Raw genomic sequence first — 25,823 nt, 5'->3', positions numbered from 1 at the left:
TACGCAGGTTAGCTGAGGCCCCTGGCCAGGCCACCTTCGCTCTACTCTCTTTGTTACTCCCACCTCCCCAGCCCAGGGCGAGGCTGCCTGCAGTGACTCGTGACTCCCCACCGTGCTCTAAGGCTGCAGCGCCAGGGAGGAGGGCCCCGAGAGCCCCTAGCCCGCCCTCCTCTCCAGGCCAGGGTCGGCCCTACGGAGAAGCGCTCGCCGCCACCACCCCGCAGCCACCTCCTCCGCGCGCCCACGCCTTGCAGGCAGCGCCGCGGCTACTGAGAGGAGGGCACGTGGGCGCGCGGAGTGCGCGGTGCTCCGGCTCCCAGCCCCCTGCCGGACCAGCCCCCAAGCGCTCGCCCCGCACCACAGCCCCCCACGGCAAAGCCTAGGCTGGCGCGCGCCCCGCCCCGGGCCAGCCGCGTCCGCCCCTGCGCGCGCTCCCTCCCCTCCCCGCCCCCCTCCCGCGCCCCTCCCCTCGCGTCCCTCCCGCGCCCTACATCTCGCGCCCGGCTGAGGGGGCTCAATCCGCCGCCGCCGCCACCGCTGCCGCCGCCACCGGGCTTCGGTCTCGGTGCAGGTAGCGGCCGCCGCCAGGACAACTACGCTGCCGAGCATCCCCAGGCAGTAAGCCCGCTTTCTCACCGCGAGTGCGTGCATGTGCGCCTCCCGCCCACCGGCTCGGGTCCCCCGGGAGCCACTGCCCTATTGCCCCGCCGCCACCGCTGCTGTCGCTCTGGTCTGCCGGGCCTTCAGGGGCCGGCTACCTGCGGCCTCTGGCCCCAGCCGCTAGGCCGGGGGTGGGGGCTGGTATCTTGTATGATTACCAGCGTGCAATGGGCTGCACGCTTGCAGGACCCCCACACGGGGTTCGGCCTCCCGGGGCTTTCGCTAAGGTGGTGGGAGATGGTGGGAGGTGGGGATGGGGAGCGACTGGGGAGGGAGAAGGTGGAGATGGTGGGGGGAAGGAGCCAAAGGGGGGCTTTCCGCGCTCTCCTATGCGGAATGATGGGGAGGGAGGAGGGAGAGAACCGGGCTCTAGGTTTTCTCACCCATGATGTCGGGCAGTGGGTGTGGGCCGAGTTGGGGGCACCTCTTGGTTTTCTCAACAAGCAGAGTTAGCAGGGTTTGTGGGGAGCGGGTGAAGATGAAGTGGGGGGTCTCCCCTTGGTTTTCTAATCAAGGATGGTGGGGATTGGGGAGGCAGTTAAGGGGGACCTGCCTCAATAAGGGTGGTGGGGGTGGGGATTCGAGGGAGTGGAGGTAAGGGGCTCGCCTGGGTTTTCTCCATGGAGATGCGGAGGGGTTGGAGGAGTGGGGGAGGGTGCAGGGAGAATGGGGAGGGGGGGGAGAGCCCGCTGCGCTTCACTATAAGGGAAGGGCGGGGGATTGGCGAATGGAGGTGAGGACAGTGGTGGATTTCAGCTCCAGCGTGGAACCCAGAGAAGCTAGAGGAAGGTTCTATCACGTGGGTTGAGCCTTAGAACGTGGATTTTCAAAACTGCAGGGTGTAACCTTTCCGCCTCAAAAAGCTTGAAATCCCTACAAGGTGCCGTCTGTTCTAGGCTCTGGGGGAGCGCTTTCTGCTTTCGAAGTTTCTCTTTCCTTTCCATTCCTCAAGGCCTCTTATCCTCCAGGACGGGGTGGACTTGTGGAAATCTGCAAAGGAAGGCTGTGTGTGGTTCGGGTTCAGTGCTACATTATTTTCTGCATTTGGGGGCTGTGCGAGTCTCTCGGGTTTGTTTTGATTTTGCCCTTTACAATAAAAACCCTGTACCAGGGAGATCCCTTGGGAAAAGAAGAGAATACAGTTTATTAAGGGGACTCCAGGTTGGATTTTTAATATCCTGAAGGGCAAGAGATCTGTCATAGCATTTTTACTTGGATTTCAGAGGAGGTAGAAATAGAATAAACATCGAATGTCTTTGCTGGAAGTCCCCTATATTCGTTTAAATTATTCCATCGGGATTATCCGAGCCCCCTTTGATTTGAATTTGGAATAGATCCTGTTTTCCTAATTGGAGCCATCATTTTGTAATTGCCTGTTATTCTTCCCTGGGTTATCAAATCTATGGCAAGCTTATAGAGCAGCAGGAATAATTTTTTTCTGTTATCTTGATTAAGACAGTTTTAATGTAAATTTTATGTTGTTCCTTGGAAATGTGAACATTTGCAAAATAGAATAAATTTATATTATGGGCCCCTTGGAATTTTGCAAAGCCTTTCCATTCCCAGCTCTTCTCCGGGAACAGAACCCCCGCCCACACACACACACACACACACACACACACACACCCCATTCTTTACACTGAAAAAGCAAGGGCTTCTGGGATGATAGCTTTGCCTTTGGAAACTCATGCTCTTATTTGCTTAAGAAGAATACATATTAAAGAGGCTTAGGCCTTTAATGTGGTGAGGCTATATACTGCTTTCCCATTTTGGTTACATAAGGTTATAATCTAGTCTTTACCTTCAGTCTTTAAAATGCTTATTTAACATTTTGAAGAGCAAATATAATCTTTATGCAACAGGAAATTGGTCAGATAGGCCATGATTTGTACAAACCACCTCCCAACAATTACAGTCTAATACTACCATATAGGTTTTGTAGCCATATCTTGTTTTTGAAATTCTAAGCTACCATTCCCTAATGAGTTTTTGGAGAAGTAAAGAGTTGTGTGTGTTTTTATTAACCAAGTCTAGATTTTGGATGAAACATTAAAAAATATGTGTAAGATTTAAATTGTTAAAATTTTCTCTTGTATGATACCAGTGTATTGGAGCTAACTTAATAAGTATAAAATTAGTGAACCACTGAAATAAGATAATTATTTGTTTACTGGAAATGCGAACCTGAAAATGTTTAAGTAGAAGTAGAGATTTGGGTCTCAAAGATTAATGCAACTACATTTAAATAAACATTATTATATGCACCATTTCTAATGTTAATGTGATATGAAGTCTATGCATAGGCAACAATCTAAAAATAGTACAGTTGACACTTAAACAACACAGGTTTGAACTTCAAGGGTACAATTATAAGGTGGTTTCTTTTTTCAGTAAATACCTGTACTGTTTTCCATCTGCCTTGAGAGTCCACAGATATGGAGGGCCGACTGTCTGCATTGATCTACACAGTTTTATACAGGCAACTTGAATATGCACAGATTTGGGTATCTGTGGGGGTCCTGGAACCAATCCTTTGAGGATACCTGGAATAGCCCTTAGGGGGTGAAAAGTCTTACGCTCTTTTTTTGTTTGTTTGTTTGTTTGCCTTGGGGATTTAATTCTGATTTTTCTCTCTTAGGAATAGAATCCCCAGAGGTGGGCCTTAAGTTTCTGTATTTAAAAAAGTGTAAATTGAGTGTCTTTTACCCAGCTTTTTGAGAACCTGTTGTTTGTCCTGTGGGACTGGAAGGGAAAAAAAAAAAAGATGACATTTCAGAAATTAACAAATATATGATCAAATATCTTTCTAAATAGCCTTAAAGATTTTGTTAACATCCATTTGAAAAGTAATTTGTGAATCAAGACTTTGTGTAACAAATTGCCCCACACCATTTGAAAAAAATAACAGTTTGTTGAAGGAATGAAAGCTAACCTCATGAGACTGATCCCTGTTTTCCTGCCCTCCACTTCCTGGTTCCCTTCTTTCCCCACACCCCTCCCTTTCTCCCCTCTGGTGCCAGTAACATTGGCTATTATAACCTTGTGGGAGTTGAACAAATGTTGGCACTTGCTTGAACTTAACTCTTTGGCTGCTTTCCCCAACTTTTGCCTACAAAATTTTTTTGGTTAATTGAACTTTCCAGTTGTTGGGATTTGGGGTAAAAGGGAGTCAACTGTAATTATTTTCTCTTAAAAGAGCTTTTCTTTCAGTTCCTGTTGGATAAGAGCAAAGAAAGGGTTGGGGTTTTTGTCAATGGAATACTTAATTAAGCAGAGTATCTGACCATTCATTTATTTAACAAACATTACTGAGTTACCTCCTCGGTTGGAGGCTGTGTGCTAGGTGCAGGGATGCACAGTGGATAAAAAATGACTTCTGGCCGAAACCGGTTTGGCTCAGTGGATAGAGCGTAGGCCTGCGGACTAGGGGATCCCAGGTTCGATTCCAGTCAGGGGCATGTACCTGGGTTGCGGGCACATCCCCAGTGGGAGATGTGCAGGAGGCAGCTGATCGATGTTTCTAACTCTCTATCTCTCTCCCTTCCTCTCTGTAAAAAATCAATAAAATATATTTAAAAAAATGACTTCTGCCTTCTGGTGCAGTTACTAAATGAAAGATAGACAATGAATTTGTTGTGAATAATTGAGAGTTGTCCAGTCTTTTGGACATTAGCATAGCACTTTATTAGATATATTAAATATGCTTTAGTCATGCAAACAGTGGAATCATTTCCAGAGAATTGTTCACTGCATAAATTTATTCTCACCTCCCCAGCTAAGACATACTTTTCATTTTGGGTAATAATATAATTTTTAAGTCTTAAGCTTTATGGTCTTTTTTAAAAGATGAGTTTTATGTAAAATAAATAGGACATAGTACAATTCTTGATATTTAGATTCAGCATTTTGTATCTCTTTATAGAGTAGTGAGAAGATGGCCAGGCCAGCATTCATTTCTGAGACTTAAAGCATCTTTTGACAGCATAGTGGGCCAAAAAAATTTATTTTTCTGTGGTCAACTTAGAATTATCTTATATAATAAAAGGCTAATATACAAATCGACCAAATGGCAGAACAACTGGTCACTATGATGGACACTGACCACCAGAGGGCAGACGCTCAACGCAGGAACTGCCTCCTGGTGGTCAGTGCGCTCCCACAGGGGGAGCACTGCTCAGCCAGAAGCTGAGCTCACAGCTGGCGAGTGCTAAGGATGTCCGACTGACAGCTTAGGCACGCTCCCCAAGAGCTCCCAGGATGGCTCCTGGACTGCGAGAGGGCGCAGGCCAGGCTGAGGGACCCCCCCCCAAGTGCATAAATTTCGTGCACCAGGCCTCTAGTGGATAATAATAGATGATGGAGCCCATAAGAATGGTTAATACTAAATAGTAGCACTAGTAAATGCTTGCCCTCCTGAAAGGCTACCTCCTGAGATCTTTGAGAATTCCCCTTTTTGTGAAGAATGCTAGACCAGTGGTTTCTAACTAGGGCAGTTTTGCCCCCAGGAAACATTGAACATTGTCCAGAGACATTTTTGGCTGTTACAACTTGGGGCTTGGCATGCCTCTGAGAGGCCAAGAATGCTGCTTTCACATTCTATAGTGCACAGAGCTGGCTCTCCCCACCCCCACCCCCCAACAAAGTGTGATCTGAACCAAAAAGTCAATAGTGCTGAGGTTGATGTAATTTCCTCTACAAAATGCAATAAAATGTAACTTCAGGAGTGTAGAGAACAATGACAGTTTCTTGATGTGACTTGAGTTTGTTGAGCTCACTTTACTAGTCTTAAAAGTGACTGTTTGCCATGCATGGACCGAAATAATTAAAAGACCAATAACAGCTACCATTGATGGTAATTACTCTGTGCCAGGCACTTGTATGCATGGTATAGCCTCTTCATTTTATAAACGAGGAATCAGGCTCAGAGTGGTAAAGTAACTTGCCTTAGGTCTCATAGCTGATTGAGGTTGGAAGTAGACATCAAAATATTGTTTACAAAAATGTGCAAAATATAGTTATGCACATTTCACAGATAAAATTAGTGAAGTAACTTGTCTAAGATTGCGCAACTAATAATCAGCAAAGTTGGGATTTGAACTTAAGTCCCACGACTAAGCCACTGTCCCCTGCTGCTTGATCTAAAGTTTGGGGTTGATGAAAGGGGTGAGTTGAGGAGCAAGCTGCAGAGAGGTGAGTAACCAGTCCTATAAAAAGTAATTTCAGAGGTAATGTGTTGTAGTTGCTGGATTATATTCAGGTAGAGAATGGAGAGGTGATGAATGCTGTACCTTCTTCAACAGATGAGAACTGAGTGCAATGTGGTACTCTGGAGATCTACATAAACTAAGCCTGTCGTCATTTTAGAAACTTCATTTTCTATCTTACTTGAATTTTTGGAAAACTTTTGATAATTGTACAACTGGAAGTTACTAAATTGTGTTTAGATCCTTTCTGCAGCTTACCTTCTACCTTCGCTAGGACTGTCATATAAAACGTAGTAATGCGGCCCTAGTCGGTTTGGCTCAGTGGATAGAGAGTCGGCCTGCAGACTGAAGAGTCCCAGGTTCGATGCTGGTCAAGGGAATGTACCTGGGTTGTGGGCACATCACTAGTAGGGGGTGTGTAGGAGGCAGCTGATTGATGTTTCTCTCTCATCGATGTTTCTAACTCTCTATCCCTCTCCCATCCTCTCTGTAAAAAATCAATAAAATAATATATTTTTTTAAAAAACGTAGTAATGCAACATTTGGTTTGTCATCTTTTTACACAATTTAAGCATTTGTTTTTTTCCTATCAAAGTTGTTGGAAGTTGTTTTTATAAAAAATTTCATCAAATTCATACTTTTGTTTTTCATATGGGGGTGTGTTTTGTTTTGACAGCTAAATATTTCACTTTTGATATGTTGTGTTTTAGAGCATAAAAAGAGGAAAAATAAGAGACAGCCATTAGCAATCATATTTTGTCTGGCAAGCTTTTTTGTGGGTAGAAGAAGAACCTCGTGTTTCATTTCATTTACTTTAAATTGGAAAGGAATTTTAACCATGATTCTCAAGGGCCAGTATGCTGGGGGAGAAAAGAAATGTTATTTAGATAAAATGCACGTTTTGATTTCCACTCAGGACTGTGAAGTAGAGATTTTGATTGTAATAATAATGTCCTGATTCTGACTACAGCAATCAGCCACTTGGGTAATCAACCACTATGTATGGATATTCATTGTGTTATGTCTGATTTTGTGCCCCCCTCCCATCGATTTTAGAATAGACTTGAGAGATCTGATCAAACTTGTAAGAACACACTAGTCCTTTTGAAAATCTAATTTTTTAATTATAAGAGTAGTACTTTTTCACTGTAGGGAAATTCAGAAAATACAGAAAAGTCTAAAGAAGAAAATAAAAATGAGTTACAATCCACCACCCAGAAGTTAGTGACAATGTTTTGTATTTCTTTTTGTTATTTTTAATATGTTTTTATTGATTTTAGAGAGAGGAAGGGATAGAAACATCAATGATGAGAGAAAATCATTGATCGGCTGCCTCCTGCACGCCCTCTACTGGGGATTGAGCTGACAACCCGGGCATGTGCCCTGACTGGAATCTAACCATGACCTCCTGGTTCATGGGTTGCCGCTCAACCACGGAGCCACACTGGTCAGGCTGTATTTATTTTTAAAATACAGTGATTTTCTAAAAAATTGTGAACTCAAGTCCTTTGTAAAATCTCCAACCTATAAGTGTAGTCTAATTTTTTAAAAATTTTAACAAAATTTCTGAATTATTGTTGCATCTCTAGATAGAACTCATGAGCATAAGGCATGAAATGAGAAAGCTACCAGGGAGTTGGAGGATTGTCCTGTGGCCTCTTCATGCAACCCCCTTAAAATTTCTCCTCCTCAAACTTGAGTGATAGAATTTCAGTGCTAGAAGGGACTATCAATACCCACCCCCTTCATTTTTCAGGTGAGGAAAAGGAGGCTCAAAGAGGTCAAGCACCTGTTCCAAGATCATATAATGTGTTAATGTTGGAGTTCCAGTTTGAAGTTATAGTTCCTCCATAGTAGGTAAGTTTTTATTTTCTAATTACAAACTTCTCATAGCCAAGAACTATTTGTTAGCCTGTCCCTCAAAAGAACAGGCTTTTACGGTGGAAGTATATTAACTGTACTAAAGGATACCAAAAAGCCCACATATTTCCTAATTTCAGAAAATGATCAAAACAGTTGTGAGCAGTACAAGAATTTTTCATATAATTTACTTTATTGAAATTGAGTATTAGTGATCGGGAACCTTTTTTGTGCGTCTGGCCCTCAGTTTAATTTTCCCTGGCTATTGGGGCAAGTACCAAGGCATATCAAACATGCCAAACAAGAGGAACGACAAACAACTTTTATGAGTCTTTACACATGGGAGCCAGAAGAACACGATTAAAGCTGTTGCTGTACAAAATTATTTGTTTCCTGTATAGAATGAGATATCTGTTAAAATTGTGGGAAAGAAATTTTAAAGATTGCATCTGCTTCCAAATTTAGGTAGGAAGTTAAGAAATTACAGCAAATGCTGACAATGTGGCATCATTAACAAGCATAACTGTTGTTTGAATTTGGCACTATTAAAGTTTTTCAGCTTTCCTCCCTCTCTTTACCCTGCTCTCCTTACCTCTCTTTGTAGCTGTGTGGCTCACTCTTTGTGTCTCCTTTGCCTGTGTGTCTTTTTCACTCTTAGGGTGACTTGTTTTTCAGTACAGCTGACTCTACCCACTTTCTTTTTTTTCCCCTGGTTCTCAGTGTATCCACATCATCATTTTCACGATCCACTGTGTATCCCTTACCAGCCGTGGGCAAACTACGGCCCGTTTGAAATGAATAAAACTAAAAAAAAAAAAAAAAGACCGTACCCTTTTATGTAATGATGTTTACTTTGAATTTATATTAGTTCACACAAACACTCCATCCATGCTTTTGTTCCGGCCCTCCGGTCCAGTTTAAGAACCCATTGTGGCCCTCGAGTCAAAAAGTTTGCCCACCCCTGCTTTATCCCATTCACCAGTATTATAGTTATACCAACCTGGACTGGGCCAGGTCCTTTTTTCAGCCTAAGATGGGCAGGGAAGCTGCTGCCTGGAACAAACCTGGGCTAAGAAGAGCTGGTGTCATTCAATGTAGAATGTCACTGATAGAATAGAATTAAACAAAATCTGATCAGAAATAACATAGGCCGCATATACAGAGTGGGACAAAAGTAGGTTTACAGTTGTGAGTACAAGAAACAGTTTGGTGTTGTATTATTTTTCATATGAACAACTGTAAACTTTCTTTTACTCTTATACTTATAAACCTGTGAACACAAAATCATCCCTTCTCTATAGCCAGGGCCCCAGCAAATGCTAACCTATGTGAGATAATGCATACTCAGTACTAAGGACTTACTATTTGAACAAATGAGGAAATTTGACCCTTGCCTAGGGGTGTGTTTGTAAAGAGTTTTTGCTCCTGTTTCCCATTCATGCCCATTAATGAAAGTGTGCATTGTCAGCTCTTCCAAGCTTCCTGTAGCATACTGCATGCCTAGTAGAAAATGGGTTTTCTTCTGCATTTAAAAAATGAGATTTTATTGTACTGTATTTTTGAACTTCTGTAGGTAGAAATGCACAGATAGAAGATCCGTGTGTGCTTTTTTAAAAATGCAGTGAAACCTACAAAAAGAAAAGAACAATTGCCTGGCCTGTGTGGCTCAGTGGGTTGAACATCAACCCATGAACCAGGAGATCACACTTCCTTTCCTGGTCAGGCCACGTGCCCAGGTTGCAGGCTCAATCCCTGGTAGGGGGTGTGCAGGAGGTTGTCCATTGATGATTATCTTTCATCATTGATGTTTCTATCTCTATCTCCCTCTCCCTCCTCTCTGAAATAAATAAAAATATATTTTTAAAAAACATTTTTAAAAGAAAAGAACAATCAAAATAAGTCTTTGTGGTCAGCACATTACTTCTTGTGGAATTTATATTTTAATTATACACATAAAACTCTGGAATGTATATCTCAAGACACAAAATGATCCATCCATAGTCTAATCACAAGAATTTATAGTATCCGCAAGGTTTTATGTATACTTTTCAATACTAAGGTAATGATAGCTAAGGATACTGAGATTTTATCATCAAGGTTTTTTAAATTGATTTTTAGAGAGAGAAGGGGACAGAGAAAATGAGAAAGAGACAGAGAAACATCAATATGAGAGTGGAACATAGACTGGTTGCCTCCTGCACAATTCCCTATTGGGAATCAAGCCCTCAACCCAGGCATGTGCCCTGACCAGGAATCAACCAGAAACTTTTTGATGCCCAGCCAACTGAGCCACACTGGCCAGGCCTTATCAAGGTTGTTTTGACAAGGATGATACAAAACTAAATTTCTATACGTTTTTGTCATTCACTTTCAGTTTTAGAGTATGGATAAGGCTGCTTGACTCTTGTCAAGTTTAAAAATGTGTGCTTTATGTCATGGCTGGTGTGGCTCAGTTGGTTGAGCATCATCCTGTACACTGAAGAGTCACCGGTTTGATTCCTAGCCAGGGCACATGCCTCGGTTTCAGGTTCAGTCCTCAGTTGGGGTGTGTCAGGGTGCTTGCGGTCAGAAACAATTGGTGTTTCTCTCTCTCTCTCGCTCTCTCTCTCTCGCTCTCTCTCTCTCTCGCTCCCTTCCTCTCTCTCAAATCAATAAAAACATTTTTAAAATGTGTTCTTTTATTAGGAAGAAATTAAGCATTGGTTTGTCAGTGATTGTGGGGATCTAGTTTTACATATCATTCTTGCTTGTGAAACTATTAGCATCTGCCTATAGACATGATCAATCATATGGCCTCTCATGTGTTCAGGTGAGCTGAAGTAACAGGTGTCCCCTGCCCACCCAGGTTTCTTAGAGACTAAAGAGTACATATAGACACAAAGATACATACACATGGATTATAAAGTCTCAAAAGTGTTATGTCCCTAAGCCATAGTAGTGGGATTTAGACATATAAATCAACAAAATTTTATTTTTCAACATATTCTAAGAAATGTCCTGTAAAAAATTAGAGCTTTAAATACTTGAAATGATAAAGTTCCTAGCCAGAGAGCTTCTGGAAACTAAGGGGACACTGTAAGTTCCTTGTCAAAGATTCCACATCTCCAGATGCCAAGGTTAATTCAAGTTTTAAGACCCTAGGACCATTTTCTTCTAAACACAAAAAATTGTGGCTCTATTTTTTGTGTGTTTGTTCAAAAAATGTTTAAAAAATATAGTTTTATTGATTTCAGAGAAGAAGAGAGATGGAGAGATAGAAACATCAATGATGAGAGAGGATCATTGATAGGCTGCCACCCCCTTCCCCCTCCCCCTCCCCCTCCCCGGCATGCCCCACACTGGAGATTATTGAGCCCACAACCCAGGCATGTGTCCTGACCTGGAATCGAACAGGGGCCTCCTGGTTCATAGGTTGACACTCAACCATTGAGCCTCCTGGCTGGGCTCAAAATGTTTATGAGCTGAAATTGAATTTGGTTGTTAGACAACTTGTATTGTTACTCAAAGTCTCTTGAGTTTCAAAGCCAAAAACAAAAGTAATGATGGCCACGCATTTAGGATTCTTTCAAATTCTGGCTACAGGTAAACAACAATTCTTTATTTCATGTGTGGCCCCTTGGGACTCTGCTAAGCACATCCAACTGCAACATGGCTTAGGATTTTCATACAACCTTGCTTTTCACCTGCTTCACTAAAGGGTACTCTAAAAACAGAAGGTTGATATTTAGAATACTGTACTTAACCAGCTCGAGAAACAAACATGTAAGTGAAAGGGTCCAACAATGTGCCTTAAAAGAGGCAGAGCTTCAGTAACCTTTTCCTCCTGCCTCTTTTTAAGGAAGGAACTTGGAAGGAATTTCCAATGTAGTAAGCTTACCTAACCATACTTAGGAAAGAAACCAAGCAGCTAAGCTAATAGGTGGTGAAAGTTTATACTTGCATATATAGCAGCAATTTTCAAATCTTTTCATCTCATGGCACACAAAGTAATTACTAAAATTCTGCGGCACACCGAAAAATACATTTTTGCTGATCTGAAAAAAAATAAGTTTAATTTTGATTCATTCACCCCAGATGGCTATTTTTGTGTAAGCTGTTGTCATTTTTTTTATTTGACAGTCTAAGGCAGTGGTCGGCAAACTGTGGCTCGCGAGCCACATGGGGCTCTTTGGCCCCTTGAGTGTGGCTCTTCGGCAAAATACCACGTGCGGGTGCGCACGTACAGTGCGATTGCAACTTTGTGGCCCATGCGCAGAAGTCGGTTTTCGGAAAGGAGATAGACGAAACAAGTATACAAGACGAGTGTGGATGGGAGAGTTTGAAGGGGTCAACCTCAGCGAACTACCTTAATCAGATTGAAGACATTTTTAGCAAAGGCCAGCTTAGGAGTATCCTAATTAAGTTAATAACAATGTACCTACCTATATAGTTTAAGTTTAAAAAATTTGGCTCTCAAAAGAAATTTCAATCAATCATTGTACTGTTGATATTTGGCTCTGTTGACTAATGAGTTTGCCGACCACTGGTCTAAGGGAAAGGAAGTCAGTGCCCCTGACTAAATAGTCACGTACTGCATGTTTTAAAAATTCTTGCAGCACACTGGTTGAAAATCGATGATCTATAAATAAGCAGACAGCCTTTGTTAGAGTTACTTTAAAAATATCCACTCCCCCCCCCACTTTATTAAGGAATAATTAATAAATATAATTGGATATATTTAAAGGGTACAACGTGAGGATTTGATATACATATACATTGTGGAATGTTACTATCAAGTTTATTGAGTATCATTTACATAAAATAAACTGCATTTACTTAAAGCATATAATTTGCTGTTTTGGCAAATGTATATACCCATGAAACCACTGCTACAATCAGGATGTAGAATATTTTTATCACTCCCACAAAATTTTCCTCAGGCCCCTTTTCCAGTACATTCTTCCTTCTGCCCATGTCCCCAAACAACCACTGAGCTGCTTTTGTGTGAGAGCCATTTTCTAAACTTAGACTTGAAAATTTTTGGAGCCTTCTCTATCCAAAGACTATATTTATATCAAAAAATGCAATTTCTTTTCTATGTTTAAGAAAATAATACTATCCCAATTTTCTAAATATTAGTTCTTAACAAATTTGCCTGCAAGTAAACTACAGCATCCTTATTAAATAGCTTCATTGCATACTGTACTTTGATCGAAGGGAAATTATAGCCAAGAGAAAAACAACTCTGATGAAATGGAAAAGTGGTGTATGTTCTTCTGAAGTAGTTGTAGTGAGATGTTAAATTCCTCAAGAACAGGACAAATAAAATAATGTGAAATTTATTTCATGTTTATTTGTAAAGTAAAAATGAAAAAATGAGGGTAAATATTTTACATCGGTATGCCTATCTATCTATCTATCTATCTATCTATCTATCTATCTATCTATCTATATCAGTACCTCCAGGTAACGTATCTATATTATTACTCAGTAATAATCCTATCCCTTGAGCTTTCCAAAAGATTTCAACCAAATTCAGAGTGAATTTTCTGTGCATTGGTGTATCATCTTTATGTATTTACACAAACTTTTAATATGCTCAATATTACTTCCTCATTGATATAGTCAATTGAACAAACAATTGTTAGGCAATTTAAAGGCCATACTATTGTCCTTCCTCATTCACCCTCTCAAAAGTTTCATGTCACTGTGATTTCATGTCTAGCTGGCTCTCTGTTCTGTTGCTATCACTCTGTCCTGCATCTAGTCTCCATCTGCTGCTCCTGACTTCTACTGTCTTCCTTCCCCAATTTTCTTCCTTGTCTTTTTGTCCTAATGCCGCTCCTTACAGTGCTCTGCGTTCTTATGATACAGCTAGTTTTGAGGGGAGGGGGTGCAAGCCCTTTAATAACGCTATTTTAAAACAAAACAAAAGCTTACAAAAGCAGAAAATATACAGAAAAAAATAACTTGATTCAAATGTCCCAAAAAGAGAGGGGAAAATTAAAGGGGACAATGCCACATGTTCAACAATAAAGGGTTGCTTTTCTTATTTTTAATGCAAAATACAAGCAAAGGATACACATACTTAAAAAAAAAAAAGCTCAGGAGCAGACACACAGCCCTGAAAACCCTTCAATAAAAAAAGCAGGAGTTTGGTTTTTCTTTGTCTATGCAGGTACATCATACAAGTCTACCAATGCATGTTGTTTCTATAATTCATGAACGTGGTCAACAAAATAGTGTTCACTTCAACCCAATTTTATTTAAATTTTTAAAAAAATAATGACAGCTGTTTTTATAAACATATCCAGACTGAGTCATCAACAGACTGACTAACTCCCCCTTGTCAGATACCATCTTGAAGGCTGTTTTCTTATGTGGTCCAATAATTTCTTCAGATTCCTTTCATGTTTAGAGCCAAGCTGGAGGTTTGAGAATTGTGAATGGTTAGTTTTCAGGTAATCAAAGTCAAATATGTTTGCAGAGTTATGTTATAGACAGTCTTTGAAACCATGAATCATTAAAGAGAAATGAATGATTTACAGTATCATATCCCTATGAAACTTCCTTTTACAAAGCTAAAGCAATTAAAATTGTCTTGAGGTAAGGTGATTTATTATTACCCAGAATGTATTGTGAAGGATTAAGAAAAAACCCTTCAACATTTGTCAAAATCTGTGGAATGCACAACATAAAGAGTGAACCCTAATGTAATCTATGGACTTCAGTTAATAACAATATATCAATATTGGCTTATCAGTTGTGACAAATATACTCCAGTAATGCAAGATGTTAATAATAGAGGACACTAAGAGAGGATGTTGAGTGTATTTGCAACCTACTTTTTACTCAATTTTTCTGTAATCCTAAAACTGCTATATATATATATATATATATATATATATATATATATATATATATATATATCCTATATAATAAAAGCCTAATATGCTAAGTGTCTGGCCATCCATTTCGCCATTCAACCAATCAAAGTGTAATATGCTAATGATATGCTAAGGCCACTCAACCACTCGCTATGACATGCACTGACCACCAGGGGCAGATAGTCAACTGGTCGACCAGCTGCTATGATGTGCACTGACCACCAAGGGATAGATGCTCCGACTGGTAGGTTAGCTTGCTGCTGGGTCCGGCTAATTAGGATTGAGCTAGATGGGCTGGACACACCCTGGAGCCCTCCTGTGGTCCCTCCCTGGCTGGCCAACCTTCTGTGTCCTTCCCCAGCCTCGATCATGCACCAATGGGGTCCCTGGGCCTGGCCTGTGCCCTCTCAGAATCCAGGACCCCTCAAGGGATGTCAGAGAGCCGCTTTCAGCGTGATCTCACAGGCCAGGCTGAGGGACCCCACTGGTGCACGAATTCGTGCACCAAGCCTCTAGTATATATATATATATATACACACACACACACACACACACACACACACACATACCTTTGTACATTTTGGACTCAGAAATACAAAGACTATTTCAGGCAATTTTTATTATTGTAATTGAATGTGCAATGTTTATTTTTAAGTACTAGCAAAATAAGAGAAGTGCTTCTTGAGTGACATAACTTTGTGTCATGGTTCCCGGGAAAAGTGAGAGTGTGAGCTTCTGAAAGAGTTAGCTGCCCAATACCATCTGGTTGCACAGTAGTAATTGGACCGGTCATTGTGAGTATTGGGTTGGGACTTTGCCACTATTGGGACATTGTGCCATCTTTGCAATGTAGTGGATTTCCAGACTTGACAAATCCCCTGCCCTACAACCCAATGAGCCCTTTTTACCCTTGCATTTGTGGTGTCACTAGCAACAGTGAAAGTTTGTGAGCTCATGCCTTCTTTAAGCTAATATCCAAGTTAGAGTTTGATTGCTTTGTGCCAAAGGCTATTGCAGGCCTTTTAGAAGCATTGACCTCTAACACCAGAACCTCCATGCAGTTACTCAGTGTAGCCAGCTCTACACTAAACCTGTGTGAAAAGATTAGGTTTTCGAAAGTCTTATTGTAAATGGTTTCTACCAGTATATATTGGAACTGGGTGTTTATTATGAGCAACTGTAAGTATGTGTTGCTTTCTTGAATTGGCTCTGAAACAGATCACCTGTGGTATGCAGTAAGTAATAAGGAAGGGAGCAAGAGAGTGGAAGATTGGGGCTGAGAAGGACATTGAGGCTGAGAGGATAAGCAAATGTTATAGTGATGTTAAAGTAGTGGTTCTCAACCTTGGCTGCACATTAGAATCACCTGGGAATCTTTTTAAAATCCTGATTTCTGGGCCTCATCCTCCAGAAATTCTGTTTCTTTGTGATGGGGTGGAGCCACAACATTGGTAACACAGAAACAGAATTTCCGGAGGATGAGGCCCAGAAATCAGGATTTTAAAAAGATTTCCAGGTGATTCTAATGTGCATCCAAGGTTGAGAACCACTGTGTTAAAGTCATTGGAAGAGGAAAAACTGACAAGGCATCGAGGATTAGAACATAAATTAGAGTGTTCACTCAAGGATTGGATATCTTGGGGATACAGTTGTGCATAGAATATGTCCATCAGGTGTGTCATTAGACCCCGAGTGAAAAACTTTATACAATTACCTGAAAAAATACTAATAAAGGAGGGAGTTGTTTATAGAATTCACCTATTTATTAAAAATTATAATCCTTGCCCGATATTTTTTATTGGTTAAAGAGAGAGGAAGGGGGAGGGAGGAGAGAGAGAGAGAGAGAGATACAGAGATAACAATCAAACCCTGCAATCTGGGTAAGTGCCCTGATCAGGAATTGAACCTTCCACCTTATGGTGTAAGGGACAACACTCCAACCAACTAAGCCACACTGGCAAGGGCATTACAATTTATTTTGTATATCAGAAGTAATTTTTTAGATATGGATCTGTTATGTATACTCATTGTTATACCTGTTATTAGAAAAATACATATTTTTTTCTAGGCTTCACTGCTTGCCTGATTGACTATACTGGCCTACATCTGTTATAAGCATCAAATTTTAACAGGGGGAAGGAGAAAGAGACAAGACAGGAAACCTCTCCCTAGAGCAGTGATGGCGAACCTTTTGAGCTCGGCGTGTCAGCATTTTGAAAAACCCTAACATAATTCTGGTGCTGTGTCACATATAGAATTTTTTTGATATTTGCAGCCATAGTAAAACAAAGATTTATATTTCTTATATTTATTTTATATATTTAAATGCCATTTAGCAAAGAAAAATCAACCAAAAAAATGAGTTCACGTGTCACCTCTGACACGTGTATCATAGGTTCGCCATCACTGCCTATGATGTAGGCTGGGGATTCCTGTTCAGTTGCCAAAATTGTGGGTTACTCTGTGCCAGTGGTGAACCAAATAGTGGCACAGCCAGTTCATTCCTGTGGTCATCTTCACAATTAATACCAAGTTCTGCAGGTGACTTGACTATACAGAAATTCCTGTCTACTGTTGCGATGGCAAAATGATCACTCTGTCCAAATCATAAGGTATAAATGGGCTGAGTCAGCCATGAGTCCTAGCATAGTAATCACCTCCCAGTGAAGCTGCTAGAAATAGCTGGATGGTCTGGGGAGGTGTAATGGCAATGGCATGCAAGGCCAGGTGTGTGACAGCATCCTTTTGCCCCTTGGGCTTACCTAACTGCTTCCCACAGACCTTTAGCTTTTCTTCATCTCCGTCCCTCCCTATCTTCTCTTTACCTTTAATTCAGCTGCTTGTGGAATTTCTGTTAAGGAACAAGAAGGGCCTCACCACAAAAAGTTGGGGGACCATTGGCCTAAGTATTCTAACTACCAAAGCAGTGTATTTTAGACTTGCTTCACTGCCAGGTTTTTACTGCTGTTCTGGTTTGTTAGGTATAAAAAGGGTACGTTGTAAACATTTTCTGAACACAACTTGAGAACTGAAGTGTCACCTTATAAACTTATTATTCTTTCCATTGTTAAAACCCCTATAATTTATTTGTGTTTATGTGCTTATTATTGTCCCCATAGCAGATACCAGCAATGCGATGCTGATGTGAAGGATTTACTCTATGGCTAAGTGATTGGAGCAGAGCTGCCCAATTGCCAGCACTGGGCCAAACCCAGCTTATAAAGTATGAGGACGAGTACTTCATAAAATGAAATCAGTAAATGTTTATTGAATGCTTACTCTATGTGCTAAGCACTTTGCTAGGCTTGCTAGATGCTGTGGGGAATATTAAAAACAAAAATGATCTCTTCAAGCAAGGAACGTCCATTATAATTGGAGAAGTTGTTAGAGATGCATTAAGGATGTGGTGGAAAGAGTATTGAATTGAGGGGGAGGAGGAATTCAGAGTTTTGAATCTTAGCCCAAGTTCTGCCAATAACCCTATGATCCTTTGGACAAATCACTTCCCCTCTCAGAGTCTATTTATAAAAAGGGAATTGGACTAGATAATTTCTAAAACATTCTAAGGATTGGTTCATAAACAGATGTGTTAAAAAGGTAAACTAGCAGAACATGCTACATTCTCTTTTGCTAAAAAAAGTGTACATATAATTTAACTATTGTATGTACGTATAATTATTATATGTACAATAAGTCCTTAATGTCGTTGATAGGCTCTGAGACTTTAAGTGAAACAACATGCAATGAAACCAATTTTACCATAGGCTAATTGATATACAAAAGAGTTCATTCCTACAGCAGCTCATATAACAAAGTGATGTTGAACGAAATATTTGAGGACCATATGTATATGGTACATATATTTACACTATATAATTATGTTAATGAAAACTGTAGAGCTGCAGTTCTCAAAGTGGGGCCCTTGGACCAGCAGCATTAGCATAACCTGGGAACTTGTTAGAAATGCCAAGTCATGGGGCCACCCCAGACCTACTGAATCAGAAATACTAGGGTGGGGCCCAGGAATCTGTTTTTCTCCCCCCCCCCCCCGCCCTAGCAATCTGTTTTAACAACCTGCTTGCCCTCAGAGAATTCTGATGTTCATTATACTTTGACAGCTGTGCTGTAGGAATTTTGGGGCAGTGGTTCTCAAACTTGGATGCACATTGGTTTCATCCGGGGGAACTTCAGGTGCCCAAAACAACTCTGGGTCCCTAAGGCAGCCAATTTTGGAATCATTGGTTTAGGAGAGGGTGGCATGAGCACCTGTTATTCTCCAGAGGTGACAAACATCGGAGGCATGGAGTCAGCCAAAACCAGCGTTGAGTTTGGGGAAGGTAAAAAGTGGGTTGGAATCTGATTGGAAGGCCTTGCATTTCATGCTAGAAAAAATGGCCTTTCGGTTACAGTAAAGGAAGTTCTTGGAGAAATGGAATGATACTTGCAAGGTGGTCCATTTGAAGGATTATTCTGGCAGCATATAGAAGAAGGGAGCATGTCCAGAATTAAGTCTGATGAAGTAGTCTAGGTGTGAAGTGATGATGGGTGAAATTAGGATTGTAGAACTGAGATTATAAGGAGAAAAAAAAGTATGAAAGCTCATTTAGAGGACAAAATAGATAGGATTTGGTGAAGGTTGTGGGAGTGAGAGGCAGTGTTTGAATGTCTTTCTTTAACTCAGGAGTTCCTCTCAGACTTCTGGGACAGCCAGTGCTATCAGAATTGTCACATCTTATGGACATGTACTTATTTTTCTTCTCCCCCATTGCTTTAAGAGTTCTGATTTGGGGAATGGGTGTTTCACAGTGAGTTACATAAAAAGACAGAAATGTAGTCACCCAGAAAGCTACTCAGGGTCATCATGGCAGGGGGCAAACACCCTGTCTCTCTTAAGGAAAGAATGCTTGGAGTTGTGGGAAGGTTGTAAACTTGGCAATGACTAATTCAAACCTATCAGTCAATTAAGTGAATTTTTATTTTATCATTTGTTTGATTTGGGAGCTGTTGTAATTGCCATTAAAAGGACATCAATATTCCTATTTTAAAAACAAAACAAAAATACTATTGAACATTAGGGCAAAGGATAAGAATTTCAAGGTTTTTTTTTACCTTTTTGCCGGGAGCCGGTCCATCCTTGCTGTTTCAAGGGACCTGGCATATATGGCATACGGTTCTTAATATGTTTGCTCACCTTCTTGGCGCTGTGTTTTAACCAAGGTCACCTCTCCGAGAAAGGTTGAATCCCCAGGTAGGGATTTTCCCCTGAAGTTAGGGAGGGAATAAAACCCCTCAACTAAGTGCCAGGCGGGTAATTAATCCCTTTAACTACAAACAATCATGCTTAAACTACATAATCTTTTCTCCCTGGAATGGAGATAAGAAACGCCCTAACCTTTGTAATAGAGATTGATAGGATTGAATCAACTGGTATAAATACAGTTGTAACAAGACAGAAACACTCAGAACTTCAGACACAGAACTCAGGAGACAGAACTCAGAACTCAGAACACAGAACTAAGGACACAGGGCTTGGAAGACAGGACCAAGAGAGACAGAGCCTAGGCACAGAACCTACACAGAACGTTCTCTAGAGACAGAAGAACTTCGCTGGTGAGAGCATGCCAGGGGATCCTGGACAGGGACTGGCCTCGGAGCCTGGAGGCGGAGCCTGGCGAGAGAGCATGGCAGGGGATCCTGGACTGAACCTGACTGCAGAGATTGGCAGGAGAGCCTGACTAGAACCTGGTGACTCAACCTGACTGGAGATCCTAAGCAGAACCTCTCTGGAGATCGAGACCAGAACTTGGCTGGAGATCCTAACCAGAACTTCGCTAGAGATCCTGACCAGACCCTGACAAGAGAACCCGGCTATGATGATCAACTGAACTCAGTCTTCGTGTCCTTCCTTCTTTGCCGACTCCGTCCACACCTTTGGGGACCCCTGGACCTGCTGGGGTTGGACCCCGGCACCTTTTGACTTTAGCAAACATTTGCTTCTCCATTATTTTTGCTGTATTTTGCCTTCTTCTCCTCCTCCTCCCCTTCCTCCTCCTCCCCCTCCCCCTCCTCCTCCTCCTCCTCCTCCTCCTCCTCCTCCTCCTCCTCCTTCTCCTCCTCCTCCTCCTCCTTCTCCTCCTCCTCCTCCTCCTCCTCCTCCTCCTCCTCCTCCTCCTCCTTCTCCTCCTCCTCCTCCTCCTCCTCCTCCTCCTCCTCCTCCTCCTTCTCCTTCTCCTTCTCCTTCTCCTTCTCCTTCTCCTTCTCCTTCTCCTTCTCCTTCTCCTTCTCCTTCTCCTTCTTCTTCCCCATTTGTTCCTGATCCCTCATGATGTTAGTTTCCTCTCATCTGTAATTGACACCTTTTTAAAGTGTTCTTAATGTATGTTTGTTTGTTTACTTTTCAGTTTTACTTTAGTCTCATAAAGCTCATTAGCCACCAGTTATGCAACAATGTACACAGAAAAATAGTCATTTTAAAAAGGTTTTGACCTGCTTCATCTATTTCTTCCAATCTCATGCCTCTAGCAACCACCAGTCCTTTCTTTGTATATAAGCACTTGGTTTTTGTTTTGTTTTGTTTTGTTTTATACTAGAAGCCTGGTGCACAAATTCATGCACCAGTGGGGCTCGTTGGCCTGGCCTGGGGATCAGGCCGAAACCAGCTCTCCGACATCCCCTGAGGGGTCCCAGATTGTGAGAGGGCTAAGGTCAGGCCAAGGGACCCCACTGATGCATGATCAGGGTCGGGAAGGGATGTGGGAGGTTGGCCAGCTGGGGAGGGACCGCAGGAGAGCTCCAGGGCATCTTGCCCAGTCCTGATTGGCCGGACCCCAGCAGCAAGCTAACCTACTGGTTGGATCATCTGCCCCCTGGTGGTAAGTGCACGTCATAGCGACTGATTGACCAATTGACTGTCTGCCCCCTAGTGGTTAGTGCATGTCATATCATAGCGAGTGGTTGCATGGCCTTAGCATACCATTGGCATATTATGCTTTGATTAGTTGAACGGATGATCGGACAACTGGACACTTACCATATTAGGCTTTTATTATATAGGATTCCACATGTAAGAGAGGTCATATGGTATTTGTCTTTACCTGAATAATTTTGCTTAGCATAATACCCTTGAAGTACATCCATGTTATCAAAAATGGCAAGGTTTTTGCTAAGTGAAATAAGCCAGTCAATAAAGGAAAAATACCACATGATCTCACTCATTGGTGGACAATAGAGACCATTATAAACTTTTGAACAATAATAGATACAGAGGCAGAGCTGCCTCAAACAGATTGTCGAGCTGCAGCGGGAAGGCCGGGGAGGGTTGGGGGGCAGGAGGTAGGGGGGTAAGAGATCAACTAAAGGACTTGTATGCATGCATATAAGCATAACCAATGGACATAAGACACTGGGTGATAGGGGAGGCTAGGGGACTGTCTAGGGCGGGGGGATAAAATGGATACATATGTAATACCCTTTGTAATACTTTAAGATATAAAAAAAAAAAGGCAAGGTTTTTATTCTTTTTTATAGCTAAACAATACTCCATTATGTGTGTGTGTGTGTGTGTGTGTGTGTGTGTGACAATTTTGTAATCCACTTGTCTACCAATGGACACAAGTTGTTTCTGTGTCTTGGCTGTTGTAAATAATGCTTCAATGAACATGGGGGTATATATATCTTCTCAAGTTAGTGTTTTTATTTTCTTTGGATAAAAACCCAGAAGTAGAATAGCTAGATTATATGGTAGTTCTAGTTTTAATTTTTTGAGGAACCTCCATAATGTTTTCCACAGTGGCTGTACCAATCTGCATTTCCACCAACAGTGCACGAAAGTTCCCTTTTCTCCACATCCTTGCCAATACTTGTTTGTTGATTTATTGTTAATAGCTATTCTGATAGATGTGAGGTGCTATCCTATCACACTGTGGTTTTAATTTGCATTGACTAATGACATTGAGCAACTTTTCATATGTCTATTGGTCACCTGTATGTTTTTCTTAATTATCTCTTCAGACCTTCTGCCCATTTTATAATCAGATTTGTTTTCTTTGTTTTAGTATGAGTTCTTTATACACAGGGTGGTGCAAAAGTAAGCTTACAATTGTGAGTACCCAAATTACAATTTATTCTTTTTTTAAAAATTTCCTCCTCTTTTTTAAAAAATATATTTTATTGATTTTTTACAGAGGAAGGGAGAGGAATAGAGAGTTAGAAACATCCATCAGAGAGAAACATCCATCAGCTGCTTCCTGCACACCCCCTACTGGGGATGTGCCCGCAACCAAGGTACATGCCCTTGACCGGAATCGAACCTGGGACTCCTCAGTTCACAGGCCAACGCTCTAGCCACTGAGCCAAACTGGTCAGGGCTACAATTTATTCTTTGTATTATTAATTATTGTATTATTTTCCATGTGAACAATTGTAAACCTACTTTTGCCCAACTCTTTATTTTGGATTTTAGCCCTTTATCAGATACTTGACTTGCAAATATTTTCTTCCATTCAGTAGCTAGTCTTTTAAAATATATTTTTATTTATTTCAGAGAGGAAGGGAGAGGGAGGGAGAGATAGAAACATCAATGATGAGAGAGAATCATTGATCGGCTGCCTCCTGCATGCCCTCTACTGGGGATTGATCCTGCAATCCAGGCATGTGCCCTGATTGGGAATGGAACTGTGACCCACTGGTTCATAGGTCCACACTTAACCACTGAGCAACACTGGCTGGGCTGCCTTTTCTTTTTATTGATGGTTTCCTTTGCTATGCAGAAGTTTTTAATAAGATGTAGTTCCTGTTGGTGCAAAAGTTCTCTCAATGTTTTATTACTCCAGTCAAAAAATAAACAGATGTATTTTATTGCTTATCCCCACCTTTTGGCCACAAATTTCTTTAAATTTGCATCCAGAAATGGCCCATCAAAAGAGCTCATTAGCCCTAGCTGGTTAGGCTCAGTAGAGAGAGCGTTGACCTGTGTACTAGAGAGTACCGGGTTCGATTCTGGTCTAGGGCACATGCCCGGGTTGCAGGCTCAATCCCCAGTGTGTGTGTGTGGGGGGGCGGTGTGCAGGAGGCAGCCAATCAATGATTCTTTTTCATCATTGCTGTTTCTGTCTCTCTATCTCTCCCTTCTCTCTGAAATCAATAAAAATATATTTTAAAAAAGAAAAAGAGCTCCTCCGTGTGTACTTGGGGCATGGTGGGGGCACTGCTTGTGTTTACACCTTTAGTGAGTTTATAGGTTGTGCCATATCCAGGAGGAAAAACAGCATTTATTTACTAGTTTGGAAGCATATAAAAGCAAATTCCATATTTTAAAGGATTATCTATATTCTAATGCAAGGTTTAAAAAATGGCTCACCACTTTAATTTGGTAAAGCTGTGCACTTTTTAGTTTCCTGAAGAAATTGTAAAAATATGGGGAAAATCTAGACTGGTCACAGTTTTAAACATGTAGTATATCTAGTAGATATATCTGTTAAAATATAATTTATCTTTTCCCAAACTGAACAAGTATAAACCTTTCTCTTATAAATTGTGCAGAATATTATGATTATATCACATAAAATAAATTTAGAAACTTGTGTGGAATAGATGAACTTCTAGGCATACTAATAGTATAGAGTATATCACCTGATACACATTACCAGATATACTCTATACTAAATCTTAATATAAGGACACAGAATTAGATTTTATCTTTATTGTTGTTGTTTTTTTTAAATATATTTTATTGATATTTTACAGAGAGGAAGGGAGAGAGATAGAGAGTTAGAAACATCAATGAGAGAGAAACATCGATCAGCTGCCTCCTGCACATCTCCTACTGGGGATGTGCCCGCAACCAAGGTACATGCCCTTGACCAGAATCGAACCTGGGACCCTTCAGTCCGCAGGCTGACGCTCTATCCACTGAGCCAAACCGGTTCCGGCGGATTTTATCTTTATTGTTGAAAGTATTACAGGTGTCCCCTTTTATCCCATTGAACCCATACTCCCCACTCCTGTCCCCTCTTCAGGCTTTCACCCCACTATTGTCTGTGTTCATTTTGTTTGTCAGTTTATTTTGTTCATTAGATTACACATATAAGTGAGATCATGTGATACTTGTCTTTCTCTGACTGGCTTATTTTGCTTAGCATAATATTCACCAGGTCCCTCCATGCTGTCTCAAAGGGTAAGAGATCCTTCTTTTTTATAGCTGCATAGTATTCCATTGTGTAAATGTACCATAGCTTTTTTATCCATTCATCTACTGGTGGGCACTTGGGCTGTTTCCAGATCTTAGCTATTGTAAATAATGCTGCTACGAACATAGGAGTGCATATATTCTTTCTGATTGGTGTTTCAGGCTTCTTAGGATATATTCCTAGAAATGGGATCACTGGGTCAAATGGAAATTTCATTTTTAAACAAAATTAGATTTTATTATATTTTATATCATAATAGCCTTTTGGGTTTTGTTTATTAATTGAGATATTAAATATTAGATTATTTTGCAGATCTTGATTATGTTGAAATTATTAGAAATGAAGCTTCTTTCCTCTGAGCAGACCATTTATTTATGCCAATAAATTATTTTGCTAAATGAGAGCCAGTTTATTCTGCTAAAAGAAATGGGACAGTGGGTATCTCATTTGTATTTATTATTGGATTTTATGGTAACATTTAAAATGTGTTTTGAAAGGTACATATGCCAGTGTTTCTGACTATCACAGTGTAAGCATTTGAATAACAGTATATGGATCAATGAGAAGTCTAAGCTGCTTGGTATCATCACAAATATACCTAATTAAGAATATATTTGGTGCCCTGATTGGTTTGGCTCAGTGGATAGAGCGTCGGTCTGCGGACTGAAGGGTCCCAGGTTTGATTCCAGTCAAGGGCATGTACCTTGGGGGATGTGCAGGAGGCAGCTGATCTATGTTTCTCTCTCATCGCTATTTCTAACTCTTTCTCCCTTCCTCTCTGTAAAAAATCAATAAAATATATTTTTTAAAAGAATATATTTGGTGTTCACCACTCTCTGGTTTCTTAAGTGGGAGAGAATATTGTGAAGGACAATATAAAGGAATGGTTGCCATGACAGTCACTTTCAAAGAATTTAAAGGAGACAATGCATTTGTGGGGCTCATCCATTTTGATTGATTCAGCTGGTCTTTTATGCTCATTCAAACAGACATGGTCTCTGGATTGCATTTTTTTTCCATATAATTCACCCAATTCATTGGTGATA

At 41.0% G+C, this 25,823-nt stretch overlaps 1 protein-coding gene across 2 annotated transcripts in view; it reads left to right on the top strand.

Moving 5' to 3' along the window:
• Positions 1-469: 469 nt before the first annotated feature.
• Positions 470-25,823, top strand: part of FHL1 (four and a half LIM domains 1) — a 76,279-nt gene continuing 50,925 nt past the window's right edge. The window contains exons 1-2 of one of the 2 annotated variants that reach the window (XM_059680099.1): positions 473-618; positions 7,621-7,721. The gene's annotated coding sequence lies outside the window, so the exon portion shown is untranslated. Of the gene's footprint in view, positions 619-7,620; positions 7,722-25,823 lie in introns of both variants that reach the window. The other variant, XM_059680100.1, reaches the window with a different exon arrangement.

Source organism: Myotis daubentonii, chromosome X (genome assembly GCF_963259705.1).
Source record: "Myotis daubentonii chromosome X, mMyoDau2.1, whole genome shotgun sequence".
In the NCBI taxonomy this organism is placed as follows: Eukaryota; Metazoa; Chordata; class Mammalia; order Chiroptera; family Vespertilionidae; genus Myotis; species Myotis daubentonii.
Note: the sequence above shows the minus strand (reverse complement) of the source record. Positions and strands in the feature narration are given on the sequence as shown.